This window comes from Psammomys obesus, unplaced genomic scaffold (assembly GCF_907164565.1).
Source record: "Psammomys obesus unplaced genomic scaffold, mPsaObe1.curated_primary_1811, whole genome shotgun sequence".
Lineage (NCBI taxonomy): Eukaryota > Metazoa > Chordata > Mammalia > Rodentia > Muridae > Psammomys > Psammomys obesus.
In genome coordinates this window covers 8,735,081-8,751,404 of record NW_026596039.1, presented here as the reverse complement: position 1 = coordinate 8,751,404, position 16,324 = coordinate 8,735,081, and positions in this window count along the sequence as shown.

Sequence of the window (16,324 nt, the reverse complement as noted above, 5' to 3'; positions counted from 1 at the left end):
AGAAAGAAAGAAAGAAAGAAAGAAAGAAAGAAAGAAAGAAAGAAAGAAAAGGTTGGGTAGTATCTGAAGAATGACACTGGAGGTTTTCCTCTGACATCACATGCAATCACAAAGTGCACATGAACACACAGACATATATTGTATGTGTGTATATATATATGTCTCTCTGCATATGTACACATATGCACCATATACACAGAGAGACAGAGACAGACAGACAGACAGACAAAAATAAGCAACAACTGTTGGCAAAGGATGAACTGTTGGCAAGAATGTGGAGGGAAAAGGAACTTTAAACATTGCTGGTGGGAATGCAAATCAGAGCAGTGATTATGGAAATCAGTTCCCAGGTTTCTCAGAAAAATCTAGAAACAGAACTGCTGTGTGATCTTGTTATGCCAGCGGTAGGAGTATACAAGAAAGATAGCTGCACATTCACGTTTATTGTGACACTATTCACAATCACCAAATTATGGAATCAGCCTCGCTGTCCATCAGCAGATGAATACATGAGGAAAACAAGACAGACTTAGACAGATAAATACCACATGCTTTTTCTGACACGTGAGTGTTAGATTATAAAAGTCAGGCATAAAAGTGGAAGGGAGACTATTTGGGGAAAAGAAGGGGACCAAGATCAGTGGAATCGGGGTGAGGCTTGAGAGAGAAAAGGGGAGGCGTGACAGCAGACATGTATGAAGTTGTCATAACAAGACCAGTAATTTTGTACAATTAAAATGTACTAATAAAACAAAAAAAATTATCTAATTAGATATGTAACCTTACTTCTTGATTCTGTAAAAATATGAGTATTTTTGAGCCTTTGGAACTTTGTCAAAATCCATTAGCGCCGCACCCCATTCGCATATACATGTTAACAAAATGTTTGAATTTTATTATTTTAAATAGCTTACAGATTAACAGGTTTCCATATGGAATTTTCATACACATTTCATTCTGATGGACTACCATATACTTGTGTTGTATTTTTAGATTCTCCAGGCTGGTCCAGCCAACATTTTGTTGCTGATGTTGAAGTCTTGCCAAGATCATGTAGTCTCTATTATTACAGCTCTTTTATGCTGAATCTTACATTGAATCTCTCAACTTTGTTCTTTTTCAAAATGCTTTCAGTCGTTCTATGTATGGTAGTCTCTATGATTACATAACGCTTTGCCCAGAACTTAGAGGTTTAATGCAACAAATGTTATCTCATAGTCTCTGTAAGTCAGGACATTCCTAACATCTTAGCTTGCTTTTTCTGGTTAGATTTTTGTTATTGTTGTTGTTGTTGTGTTTGTTGCCATAAGAGGTTAGACAAGAGCTATGGTCACTGAAAGGCTCAACTGTGTTAGAGAATTCATTTCTAAATTTTACTGAAATGGCTGTTGGCCATACCCTTCAATGTCCCATCTTAGGCTTCTTCAAAGAGCTGTTTATTATGCAGGACTAGCTTCTAAGTGATCAGTGTATGTATGTGTTCTACAGGGTGTGTGTTTGTGTGTGTGAGAGAGAGAGTTTTAAGACACACCAATGACAGAGCAAAAGAACAATTTGCTTGTCACAGGGTCATGGATGAGAGGCAACTCATAGGGACAGCATTGACTTAAAGACAGCAGCATCTCAAAAAAGCCCAACCCAGGCCAGGATGGGTCACATGTCACAAAAGGTATCTCCCTGAAACTCTGTGCAGCTCACAGTCAGCTCCACTGGAGAAAGCCTCTTTTTTTCTGGCCTCAATTTCTGAGCTTGAGATCATGTAACTTTGGGGAAAGGACTTGTCAGTCTTGTCTCATGGACTACATGAGCCTTCGAAATTTCACTAGCTTCCTGGGCTTCTTGAAGCCTCCATTTTACTTTATCGCTTCCAACTTGCATGGTATTGTTGCTTTTTCCTGTCATGTCATCTTATTGAACACCTCTAGCACAGTGTTTAGAAAAAGTGATGAGAGCAGATGGTTGACCTTGGGCCTCTGTACCATGTTCCTCTCGGTGTCCCATGTTGTTCCCTGGCAACACAAGGGCAGTCTTGGGAGGACACCAAGCAGCCGATGAAGTACAAGTTGAGCTCAAATAAGAGCGGTAGGAAGGCCATATCTTTTGGTTCTTATTTTCAAATCGATGAAATATTTTTCAGGTGATTGGATGATGTGTTCCTCTCTCTTTCTTGAGCATCTGCTCATATTCTTGTTCCAAAGCATGAGAAGGAGCCTTCAGATGATTAAGGAAGAAAATGTTCAGGACTGTAAATGTTGTTTTTATTTCCTCAGATGATGGTAGAAGAGCTGTACCCAATCTTTACTAATACATGACTTGGGCTAAGTCCAGAGCATTTGTATCTAACTATCCCTAGGCCAAGGCCTGGAAGCGTCTAGATGCCATACAATCTAATTTTCTACAAGACCAAATCTTGAAGGCTTCACCTTCCAGCCTCCATCTGCTAGCCTAGGCCTAGGATGTTTTCAGCCTCTGAGACTTACTGCTAAATAAATTCACGCTTTCCAGTTCTTTCTGAACTCTGGCTTGCTGGTTCAACTCAGCTGTTCTGGCTCAAAACTACTCTCCAAGATGACTAATTCAAATTGGCTTCTCTTAACTTCTTACTGAATTTCTTAGCTTGGGAAAACAGCCTCTGAACTGCATTGAACTGCCTGCACCAAACTCAACCGAACTATACTATACTGATTGCACGAACTCTACTGTCCTCCTGTACTGTACTCTCCTCCTCTGTACTGCTCTTAAGTAGCCTTTCTTTCCTGCCCGTTTTCATTAGAGTAGAGCATACCCTATCTCTGACTCATTCTACCAAATCTTTCTCTGATTCGTCACTTTATCTGCCCCTCAATTAGTCATCATTTTTTGGTATTGAGGTGTGTAGTAAAGGCATGTCTTTATTCTAGCCAGAGGAATTAAAGGTGTATACTAAGGGCATGTCTGTAGTCCAGCCAGATCACACAGACCTATAGATCTTTGAATGTGATCCCTTGCTAGAGCAGTCATATTGCTGGATTAAAATTCCTCTGCAGAGCTCTAGGGGTTATGATGTCTTGTCTTCTACTTGGTAACTTAGTTCCAAGTGGGCATTGTTTTTCTATTATACATGGTTTCCTTGTGACATCAGTTTTGACATTAAAATCTGAGCTTTCAAAAACCCTATATTACTATCCTAGAGGCTGTGGGAAAACCTGGAATCTCACTATGTTGTCTCTTCTATTGAAATCCATTTTGGGGAAGGTACAGTGGAAGGCATGGATGGGTAAGAAATCCTGTCTAGTGGGTGTTTGCTTCTGCAGCACTTCAAGATTAGTGTTCAACACATTTTGAGGTCAAAGTCAGTCAGCCTAACTTATAGTTGGAGATCCTCTGACAGGCTCATAGACTTAGGTTTATTCTCTCATGTCACACATCTCTAAGCTGATCTGGGGCTGAGGCTGCAAATAGTAGCAGACCCTGCTGCTGTGAGCCTCTGCCTACCTGTCAAGAAAGGCTCAGATACCCAGTAGCCAGTAAAGACACAACATAGTCAGGACAATATATTTTAATTTAATGTGTATGCACATGCATGTACGCTTGTGGGCATTCATACACATGGGTACATGTGCCTATGAAGACCTCAGGACAGCATCCACTATTATCCTCATGTGCCTTTATTGAGGCAGAGTCTCTCGATGGCTTGGAGCTTACCAGTTGGTTAGACTGGCTGGCCAGTGAGTGCCAGGGAGATTCTGTCTCCACTGCCCTGAAGCTGGGATGATAAATTCACACTGCCTTCTAGGTGGGCTCTGGGTTTCAAACCCAGAGGTGCTTACAAGGCAAGCACCTTGATGAACTATCTCCCTAGTTCTTGGGGGGAGGATATTTGTTTCTTGGAAGGGCACAAGTGTTAAGATTTAGTTGTTCAATGTCATTTCTTGAAAGTTTTCACTCAGCTTTCTCCAAACTTAGATCATCTCAATACAAGTCTGAAGGAGAGTTTGACAAAACTTGTTTGAAGGAAATAAGATAAGCACATCTACCTCAGTTATGGAAACAACAGACTGATTTCCTTGTGTGAAGTGAACTTTATGTATTTATAAATCAATGACTTTTCAGAAAATGAACTTTGTTATGTTATGGGCACTGGGAGTGAGCATTGAGGCAGAATCATGCAATGTATCTCTGGTTGGCCTGGAATGTGCTATTAGATCAAACTGCCCTCAAACTCAGAAATCCAACTGCATGCTTTTCCCAAGTGCTGGGATTAAAGGCACGAGCTACACTGCCTGGTCCTGTTCTAGTGTTTAATAGAACAAAATACATACAAAATTCATAATTTGTTCAAAATGCATAGATCATTACTATTTATAGTCTTCCTTTCTTTGTGAGAGAAAATTCAAAAGCAATATTATATGACCCTGGAATTTCCTTTTTTGAGAGTTTTACATACTATTATGTCTCATTTTGGTCATTGTATAGACACCACATGATGCATGTAAACAAATTAAGATGGTTGTGAGTTTAATAGCTGATATGATCCTAGAAGACCACCATAGTGTATGCTTCTGTAAATGATTGTGATGTTATGGGGTTTTATGACTCTACAAACTCAGTTTCCTCAAAAAAAATATTGTTCTAGTTTCGTTTCTGTTGCTGTGACAAACACTTTGGGAAAAAAATGGAATTCTAAAGAGAAAGGGCTATGTCACAATCCAGGATTTCAGGGAATTCAAAGGAGACACTCAAGCATGTAGTCACATCAGACCCGCAGCAAGGATAAAACACAGAGAGAATTTATACCTTTGGTTGGTTGGTTGCTCGCTTGCTTGCTATCAGCTCCTCTATATAGTTCAGGACTTCCTCTCAGGGGGCTGTGTCTTCCCACATCACTTAACAACCAAGACAATGCCCCACAGACATGCCTACAGGTCAACCTGATCTAGATAATTCATCATTAAGATTCTCTTCCCAGATATTCTAGGTTGTGTCAAGTTGACAGTTAAGACTACCCAGCACAAGTATAGAACTATTCAAACTACCTGAGTTATTCAGACAATGCATTTCTCCTGAGGAAGCTTTACTAAATTTGTATCTTTCATGGAAAATGATCGTTTCCAGTTTCATATTTATAGCCACAAAATTGTTCAAAAACCCTCAGATTGCCTTTTTAATATCTGAGTATTTATATGATGTTTTGTTTTTTAATTTATTGTGTTGTTCATTTTTTGCTCTTGATCAGGTCTGGCTTCAGGTTTATCAATTTTATTGACTTAAAAAACATGACTTAATTGCTTTTCTTTATTGTTTTGCTATTTTCAATTTTATTTATTCCCATTTTTTAAATTATTTTTTCCTTCTGTTGCTTTTCTCATTTCCTCCTTATTATATAAAGAAAAAAACGTATTATATAACACTATTATATAACACAAATATTTATTGTTACAAGTTTATTAAGAACTTTTTGTGCATTCCATGTGGTGTTTTTATTTTTGTCAAGTCAAAATAAGTTGCTACTCTTTCCTATCAGTTCCTTTGTGACTCATTATTTTTTAGAAGTATGTTGGTTCATTTCCAAGTGTGAAGAAAATTTTCAAATGTTTTTGTAACTAATTTTTATTTTAATTCTATTGTGATAAGGGACCATGCTTCTTACACAGTTAATTATCTCAATATTTTTACTTTTTTTCATGGTTTAGAGGATGCCCTATTTCAATAAACATACCATGTACACTTGAAAAAACTATATTCTCTTCTTGTTGGGTGGGATGTTATATAAATGTCAATTGGATTATGTTCATTAATAATGCTTAGGGCATCTCTCTCTTTACTGATTTTCTGTCTGCTAGTTCTATTAACTAATGAGAGAGTGGTTGAAGTCTTCAAGTACAGTAAAAGATTGCTTTCTCTAGCAAATTCTATTGGTTTTTTTAAATGAAATATTTCTTATTTAAGAATTTCATACATGCATGCAATGTGTTTTGATCACATGCACTCCAACCCCTTCCCCTAATGCCCTGTAGATCCACCCCCTCCCCAGCATTCCCTTTCAAATTCATGTAATATTTTATAACCCACTGAATCGAATTCGGGCTACTCATACTTGTTGGGCATGGGGCCGTTCCCTGGAGCATGGGTTCACCTGCCAGGAGCCACATCCTTAAAGAAACCGGCTCTGCCTCCTGCAGACACTATCAAGTGTTAACAGCTCGCTAGTTAGAGTTGGTTAGGTTGTGTGCCTCTGCCCTCTTCATGCTAGAATGTTGGCCCGCTTGATGTCACACAGATGGTGTGCAGAAAACTACAGCTGCTGTGAGGCTGTGGGTTCATGAGTGCATCAGTCTTTTTTTTTGCGGGGGGGATGGTTGAGACAGGGTTTCTCTGTGTAGCCTTGGCTGTCCTGGACCAGACCAGGCTGGCCTTGAACTTGCAGAGATCCACCTCCCTCTGCCTCCCCAAGTGCTGGGATTAAAAGCGTGCACCACCACACCCGGCCGAGCGTGTCAGTCTTGTCATGCCCAGAAGACAATTTTGCTACTCTTCTCCCTAACCTCTGGCTCTCGTCTTGCCTCCTTCCTCCTGCAATGTTCTCTGATACTTTGTGGGAGAAGATATGATATAGATGACTCGTTTGTGTCTGAGAAATCCACCAACTTTTTTTTTTCCTGCATTTTAGCCAGGTGTACATGTCTGCCTTCAATGCTGTCTACTGCATGAGGAAACCTCTCTGACTAAGCCTGAGAACTGCACTAATCTATGGGTTCTTGGTCAGGTTTATAGCACCAGGCATTTGTTTCCTCCTGTGGAGGGAGCCTTTGATCCAATTAAAAGGCAGTTGATTACCTCTATAAGAGTCATGCTGCTATCACACCCATGGGCGTATATTGGCACGTGGGCCAGTATTGTAGTTCACAGGGTTCACGGCTGGGGATGGCTGCTGATTATTTTCCCCCTGAAATGCCTACAGTACCTCCAAAAAGTATGAGAGCAAGCCAGCAGAGAGGAGCTTTGTGGTCAGTACCAACTTGACTTCTTCATGTTTTATGACCAAAGTGTATAGTATCTTGCTTATATCTTCTTGATAAACTGGTCCCTTTTTTATCGTTGTGTGTCTCTATTCCCATGACAATTTCTTTCAATAGGCCTAATTTTTAATATTAGCACAACTCTAGCTTTCTTATATTAATACTTGGCAAAGTTTCTAATATCCAATTTTAGCTTATCTATACAAATTGGCATTTTTTAGATCTCATATAGCTTTTAATCCATTTTTATAGTCTCTAAATTTTATTTGAATTGTGTAGATTATTTTTCTTAAATGTTTTTATTTAACAGATAGACTTAAAATCTAACATTTTGTTTTCACTTTGTCTTTTTCTATCTTTCTTCTAGTTCTTTTCTCTTTAAGAGAGGGTCTTGTGTAGCTCAGGCTGGCCTGTAACTTGTTAGGTAGATGAGGATGACCTTGAATTTCTGATCTTCATGACTCTGTTACCCCATGTTGAGATTACAGATGGACACCACTATACCGGTTGATTTGGTGCTGGAGAGTGGACCCAGGGCTTAGCGCATGCTGAGTAAGCACTCTACCAACTGCTTTATATTCCCAGACCTCCCTCCTTCTACTTTTGTACATTAAAAAGTTGGGGGTTTGTTTTTAATTAACACATATTTTATGTGGTTTTATTAACTATGGGTTTTTTTGTGTTTTTTTTTTTTTTTTTTTGCTTTGTTTCCTATGGTTATTCTGTGATCCGCAATATGCATCTTTAACTTATCACATTTTGCCTCCAAAAATTTTACTGTGGTTTACACTTTCCATGTTTTAAGCTCTGTAGTTTTTTGAGTGTATGTGCACACGATTGTGAAGGGCCTTAAGTATCTTCCTCTAGCATTCTCTGCCTAGTCCTTTAAGGCAGGATATCACTCTTATAGTTTGTCTAGAGAAGTCAGCAAGTTGCAGCTGTCTTCCTGTCTCTGCTCTCCTTGATCCTAGAGTTGCAGGCATGAGTGGCCCAGCTGGCTTATTCACTGGTCTTGGGATTAGAACTCTGGTCCCGTGTTTTACAGCACATACTCTTACCTGCTAAACAATGTTGCCAGCCCTCTTTTTTTAATCACTTTTTTTGATGTTGGGTTTGTTTTGTTTTTGGTGTAGCTTTGGCTGTCCTGGACTTGCTTTGTAGACGAGGCTGGCCTGACACTCATGGAGATCCACCTGCCTCTGCCTCCTCGAGTGGTGGCATCAGAGGCTTGTGCCACTGTACCCAGCATTTTCAAAAATTATTTATTTTTAATTTCAGGTGCATTGGTGTTTTGCCTGAATGTATGTCTGTATGAGAGTGTTGGAATTGGAACTCCCCGGAACTGGAGTTACACAGTTGTGAACTGCCATGTGGGTGTTGGGAGTTGAACCTGGGTACTTTGAAAAACGATTCTTAACTGTTGAGCCAACTTTCCAGTCCCCGAATATCACTTTGGTAAGTAATCTTTTAAATTAATTAAATGGACTGTATATCATATTTACATTTGTGTTTGCTATTTTCAACACTCTACATTTCTTTGTGAATATTTAACTTTCATCTGCTGTCATTTCTCTTCTTGGCATTTTCTTTTGACTAATTTTTCTTGTGCCATACGTGAGCCACATATTCCTGGTTGCTAATATGAATATTAATTTTTAGCTAGGTGCCAGAAATATTGTTAAGTACTGGATTTTGTTGTTCCTTTAAAAAATGACCTCTTTTATTTTGGCAGGATATTGTTACTTGTGGACCAGCGTGACCATTTCAAGGCTCGTTTTCCTGGGTTAGTTTAGCATAATCTCTATCAAAGGGTGCCCTTTTTGACGCCTCTGGGTAGTCTACTCTGCATAACCCCTCGGTGTAATCTGCCCTCTCCCATCCCTGTTAGTGAGAATCGAAAGTGATTCCCGTCTCTGTGTGAGTTCCTTGACCTTTTCTTGACTTACAGCAGCTGATAACTGTTTAGTCATTTGGAGTTTTGTCCTCGACACATATGTGTAGTTTTCTGCCAAGACTCCGGAGAATTCCTATGCCATTTCCTAGAACTCTTTTTCTGTACAACTCCCCTCTCCTTTCCTATACCCCATGCACTCTTGCCACTTTAGCTTCCATGCACCCAGAAACCTGCCTCTGAAGTTGAGCATGTGAGGCTTCATGGTATCCTCTCTCCACAGGCCAGGGATTGCTTCCTTGATGAAGTCCAGGCTCACTTGGTTTGTTCTCGTCTGCTCAGGAATTAGTCCTGGAAATGCTGTTTCACACAAGTGTTTCTCATTGCTGACACCAAGAGCTCCCTCTGGACTCTGCTCCTTCTTCATTGCCAGAGTGGGGTGTACTGTTTTAGATGCCCGCCTTCCACTCTCCTAGGTGTGTTTCCCAATTACTCGGTGCCTGTTCTTTCCTGGCAGTGTTCCGCATGCCCTTCATTCCTCATGAATACTCATTTTATAAACAAATAAGTATCAAATAACATCTGTTTTCTTTTTTAGTTTAGATTCCCTGATTATTACCGAGAATTATTACTATTATTCCCTGATTGTTATTATTATTCCCTGATTATTACTGAGGATAAGTTTTTCTATGTACTTTCTGAATGTAATCCCTCATGCTCAGAGTCCTTAGTAACAGTGTCTTGGTTTTCATTCTCCCTAGCCTGTTCCAGGATGTATTTAAAGTATGCAACGTCAGACACATATGTGTGTTCGTTGTGTTTGCTGCTCTGTGAACTTTACTGTACTTCGTGGCCTTGTTCTTCGTAAGACCTTCCTATGTCCCCTTTCACTGCTTGCATTTCTTTGGAATCTCCTGCCTGTGCTGGCTAGTATTATGTCAACTTGACACAAACTGTAGTTATTTTGGAAGAGGGAACCTCAGTTGAGAAACAGGACCCCCACTAAGTTGGCCTGTGTACAAACCTGTGGTGCATTTTCTTGATTAATGGCTGGTGTGGGAGAGTCGAGCTCACTGTGAGAGGTGTCTCCCCTGGGCTGCTGCTCCTGTGTTATAAGAAAGCAGGCTGAGCCGGGCACGGTGGCACACACCTGTAATCCCAGCACTTGGGGAGCAGAGGCAGGCAGATCTCTGAGTTCGAGACCAGCCTGGTCTGCAAAGTGAGTCCAGGACAGCCAAGGCTACACAGAGAAATCCTGTCTTGAAAAAAAGAGAAGCAAAACATGACAACAACAATAAAAAAAAAAGGAATTAAGCAAGCTGAGCAAGAAATGGGGATGCTCCAAAGGTATCTGTCCCCCATGGCTTCTGCCTCAGTTCCTTCCTCCAGGCTCCTGCCCTGCTTGATTTCCTGTGCCAACTTCCTTTCATGATGTGATGGACTGTGGTATGGAACTGTCCTTGAAAGAAACCTTTTCCTCCCCAGGTTGCTTTTAGTCACGGAGTTTTGTCACAACAATAGAATCCCTAACTAAGGCATTTTCTCTATGGATTGTATTTCTGGCTTTTTCAGGTGTATGTGGTTAGCTTTAGACTCTCAATATCACTGCGGACTTGAAAACCTAAAATAAATCGATATTTCTACCCTCAACAAGCCAGGAAAGTTTAGACCTTGTAGAGCTATTAAGCTTGAATGACTTGAGTCCAGCCCTCCATCCACTGCCTGATTGTCCATCTTGTTTTTGTAAACGCCAAGTTATGTATTTTTATGCTTATTATCATAATTATATGCTGCGTATATTCTGGTCACCCTTGAGTTTTATGTCTCACACTTCCTTCCAATTCACCTCCTTTATTTTTTTCTTTCCAGGGTATCTTACATGTCTTTGAGTATTCATTCTTCTGAATACCTCTACAGTTCTTTACATTTTGATCATAGCTTACACTTGGCAATTATTTTAGACTGCAAGAGCTAGTTATGGACTGGCAGGAATTTTTTTTTCCCTTTGGCATTTTAAAGACAAAATTCATTATACTCTGGCCTCAACACTGTTGTGGAGATTTGCTGCCCAAACAATTGTAGTTTACTTGCTGTCTAAGTTTTTTTTTTTTTTTCCTGACTTCAGTATTTGGCATTTTCACCATGATGTGCCTAAGTTAGTACTTATTCATCATGCCAAACCATTGTGCTTTTTAAAATATACCAAGTCAAATTTATCTTCAATGCTGAATGTATCTCTGTTCTTTCCATTCCAAACTATTGAGCATTTACTGATGGGTTAGCACTTTATCCCCTGCTTTTCATCTTCTCATATTTCTGTCCTTTGTCACTCATTGTATTCTACTTGAGTTAATCTTTTGGTCCTTTATTAGAGTCTCTTGAAGCTTCTAGTTTATTTATTTTCTATCCTATATTTCTACAATGTTCCCACAAAATTTTTCTTTAAAAGTCTGCATTTTAAATTTCTATTTTGCTCCCTGCAAACACTACATATTCTAGGGGGAGGGGAGTCAAATGAAGTAATTGGGAATAGATATGATCTAATTTCATTGTACGCATGCATGAAAGAATAAAGAACATTTTAAATCTTGCATGTACTGACTAATTATTATGCTGTCTTCACATCATAGAATTTATGTTAAACTTTAAAGATCTCAATTCTTTCTATACAAATACGATTTTCTTTTGTGGTGTCCAGTTCCTGGTGCTTAATCTTCCTCTTAGTTGTGTCTGCTAAATCTCACTTGTGGTAGAACATTGCCACTTGTATTTCCCCATTCTTTACTGTAAGGCCATCCCAACTGAGCCATTTCTCTACTGTAAAAGCCAAATGGAAGACCGTGCTAGGGGAGCACCCGTCCAAAAAAAATTACCAGCTGCATCTGTCAACATCCCCAGGGGTTCAGTAAGCAGAAAACCATTTTTATATTAATATAAATTTGCTAGCTTAAATTTTTCAGGCAACAAAGATCTTATAAATTTGAACTTCAAGCCATGTAGTATGGAGTGCCAGGGTTTATGTTTCTCAAAGAATAGTTTTCTTTATCACTCAGAGCATGGGCAGACAAACAACCCTCTTCATGGCTGCCTTGGGCTCAACGGTTTTTCCTGTCTCCCATTTTCCTTCTTCACAGACTGTGTGTGTGTATTTTCTGGTTTTTGTCTTCACATAGATCCTCGTTCCGAAATCTGTTCAGTATGGATGTGAGGTTGCCAAGCCAACATCCCCTCAACCTCACCCTGGCTAGCAGAGTTATAGCATAGAATTATTCCATCCTATGACCTAGTTTCCCAATTTCTTTCTTGAAAAACAAAACAAAAAATAAAATAAAATAAAACAAAACAAAACAAAATAAAATAAAATAAAATAAAATAAAATAAAATAAAATAAAATAAAAGAACAATATGTGTTTAGTTTGAAATATGGGTTTAGTTTGACTGTTTCTAGATTGTCCTGGCAGGAAGAGTCTCACATTTCCCAACCCATAGATCTCAACTCTGCTTTATTAATGACCATCTCTCTACCATGTACATAATCAGACAAGAGCAGAGAATGTCTCTTTATTTAAACTGTGTCATTTTTATCTTTGTGTGTATCAAACCTTGGTGGCAGTTCTCTTCATTGACTTAGATGTAATGTTTTTATCCAATCTGTTTTGGTTGTGGAGATTAAAAACAAAGTTTTTTTTCTTTTTTTAAATTTTTTTCTTCACAATTTATTCATTATATATCCTGATTGAAACCCCCTTCCTCAACTCCCCCAGTCCCACCCTCCCTCCCTCTTCTCCCCATCTCCTTCCCCTAGTTTGCTGAAAGGCAGAGTTCTCCACTATTGCCATCTGCCCATAGCTGGTTAAGTCTCATCAGGACTCCTTGGATCCTCTTCCTCCATGGCCTGGCAAGGCTACATTATCAGGGGCGAGTGATCAGAGAGCAGTCAACTGAGTTCATGACAGAGCTAGCCCCTGATCCCCTCACTCAGAGATCTACATGAGCACTGAGCTGCCAATTGGCCACTTCTGAGCAGGCAGGGGTCTAGGTCCTCTCCATGCATGGTACTAGGTTGGTGCATCAATCTCTGCAGGACCCCTGGGCTCAGATCTTTTAGTTTTGTTGGTCTCCTTGTGGGGCTCGTGTTCCCTCCATGTCCCTCTAATCCCACCCCTCTCTTCCTTCATAAGACTCCTTCATAAGACTCCTGCGTTCTGCCTAAAATTTGGCCCTGAGTCTCAGCCTCTGCTTTGATCTCCTGTTGGGTGAATCCTTTCAGAGGACCAAATCAAAACAACTCCGAGATTCCAACTTACACACAGGACAGGAACCTTCTCCAGGGGCCTCTGAAAGAGTCTACCCACCAGGGTAACAAATGAGGTACTGAGACTCATAGTCAAACTTTTGGCAGAGTGCTAGAATGCTTATGGAAGAAGAGGGAGAGAGAAAGACCTGGGCCCAGGGGGGCCTGCAGAGACTGATACTCCAACCAAGGACCATGCATGGAGATAACCTAGACCCCCTGTTCAAAGGAAGCCCATAGACAGCTCAGTTTCCCAGCCGGTTTCCTAGTAAGGGGAACAGGGGCTATCTCTGACATGAACTCAGTGGCCTGCTCTTTGATCACCTCCTCCTGGGGGGAGCCAGGCCACAGAGGAATATGATGTTGCCAACCTTGATGAGACATGATAAGCTAGGGTCAGATAGAAGGGGAGGAGGTCCTCCCCTATTAGGGCACTAGAGAAAGAGAAAACAGGAAAAGAGGGAGGGTGGCTGGGACTAGGAGGAGATGAGGGAGGAGGCTGCAGAGAGGACACAAAGTGAATAAATTGAAATAAACAAACAAACAAATAAATAAATATTAAATAAAACCTCAAGTGACAACACATGCTGGAGAGGATGTGGGGAAAGGGGAACCCTCCTTCATTGCTGGTGGGAGTGCAAACTTGTACAAGCACTTTGGAAATCGATCTGGTACTCTCTCAGAAAATTGGGAATAGCACTACCTCAAGATTCAGCTATACCACTCCTGGGCTTATACCCAAAAGATGTTGCACCATTCAATAAGGATATTTGCTCAACCATGTTCATAGAAGCTTTATTTGTAACAACCTAGATGTTCCTCAATGGAGGAAGAGATACAGATATTTGGAAACAACCTAGATGTTCCTCAATGGAGGAATGGATACAGATATTGTGGTACATCTACACAATGGAATATTTCCTGGCTATTAAAAACAAAGAAATCACAAAATTTGCAGGCAAATGGATGGAACTAGAAGAGATCATCCTTAGTGAGGTAACCCAGATACAGAAAGATAGGCATGGTATACACTCACTAATAAGCAGATATTAGCTGTATAATATAGGACAGCCATCTACAGAACTAAAGAAGCTAAACACTAAGGAAGACCCTAGGGAGGATGCTTAAATTTCATTCAGAATGTCAAACAGGATAGACACCAGAAGTGGTGGAAGAGAGGAAATAGGATGGGGGTCTAATATAGACGGTCCTCTGAAAAACAAAGTTTTAAAGAAAAACACACAAATGTGGACAGGGTTAACCATTCCAAGGGGGCATCTTAAGGACAACATCAGAAAAAAAACAACTGAGTCCTAAAATGGACTGCAGAGCTAACAGTTGTCCAGCATGGCTCTAGCTCAGCATTTGTAGTTTCATCTTTGCTCATTTGGTACTATGCTCCTTCAGACTGGCCTTTTCTACTCAACAAGCACTCATCTTAAGCACATGGCTTAAGATGGCTGCCAAACAGGTTACCTTCTCAATGTTAGCCAATCCCAGGGGCCAGCTCATCTGAAAATCATCTTTGTCTCATTTCTCTACTCCTTCAGGAGATAATGTGACTGGCTCTTGAGACTGGCTCATGGTTCTGTTGGTTCTCTCATCTATGAAAAAGGGGAGTAGGGCCACATGATATGAACACAGTTCTAGGTCCTATTCATATCAGGCAGTGGTCAAAAAACCAAGGAGGCTGAGGGTTGGGAAGGTGCTTGTCAACAGTTACTACATCCTTAAGCAGCAGTGTTACATGTGCTGTTGTTTTTTACAGCCTGACTGGGAATTTTAAGAAGAGTTTGGAAGCCTGTTGTGTGGCTTTTCCTGTGCAGACCTATACAAATATCTGTGACTCTGAATAGGGCATAGTGACAGACCAAAGAAATAATTCCACTCAAGTTTAGCTTGGAGAACCAATGAGTTTATTGGGGCTACTTACAGGAGCATAATATCATGAGAACCACCATCCTGGAGCTTTCGGAGCAACTTGAAGGCAGTAGGCAAGTAGAGGTCTCCTCTCCCTGACACTGCTTATGTAACACGAAAGCAAGACTGTGTGAATATTGTACCTTTCCGAGCTCCCTAAGCCTAGGAAGTTGCCTGAGCTTCCCTCCAGCCGCCAGGAGGCAAGATGCAATGGCTAAAAGAAATAGATGCTTCATTATAGTGAAGCACTTCTCTGTGGCAGGGAGAAGGGTGGTCTTAAAGCAGAAACAGGGCATTAGTATAAAGTCATCCTCACATCCAAACCTTGTCTAGGTGACCCAAGGTGAGAGAGAAGGAACCTCTTCCTGAGGGGACTTCAAAGATTTCTTGACCTGGATATAATCTAGGTTTCAATTAGAGCCTGAAGATAGAATACTAAGGACAAGGTTGAGGGCCTGAGTCCAGTGGGTACAGACCTGGAAAGGTGCAAAGTAAGAAACCAGTTTAGTGAATCTCATCTGTTTGGAGACTATCTTTTGTCCACTGCCTCCTATTTCCTCCTTGTGTTTTTTTCACTCCCGTGTTCCTTTCCTCACTACACTGATCTACAGTGAACTCTCCTGCTGCCTGAAGCCCTTCCTACCTACGAGACTGATTCAATGGTTGACCACAGACCACCTTGTCCCTTTGTGAGTCATTCTCCATCTTCGATGTCATACTTGACCTATGCATCACATTTTACCAGTGAAAGCAGACTTCCAGGAGGGAGGAACGTGCTTTAAGCTTATTCACAGCACAACAGTGAAACTCTTATATTGCAGGCATTGAAGGAATGTTTACACTGACTACCTGGGAACATGTTTATGACCTTCAGCAAATCACTTTGTGACAATTTAATTTATCTAATTGCAAACTTGAGTGAGTAACATTGATTTCCCCCATTCACTTACTCTTTCACTCCGTAGATACTTCTTGGGTTCCTACTCTGTGGAGAGGTGAGCTGATGGAGCAAAAGCTTATTAAAGGGGTTGTTAGAGGCATCGAATAAGATAATAGACCTGAAAAATCACAAAAGCTGCAAGCATTTTCAAAGAAAAGGTGTTTACTTAAATATTCATATTTAGACATTGGAATAGTGAGTAAATTATTTTATAAGTTACCTCCTGGGTTTCCAGAACGCTCAGAGCTCACAGTACCTATATTATAGCACTTACCACATTG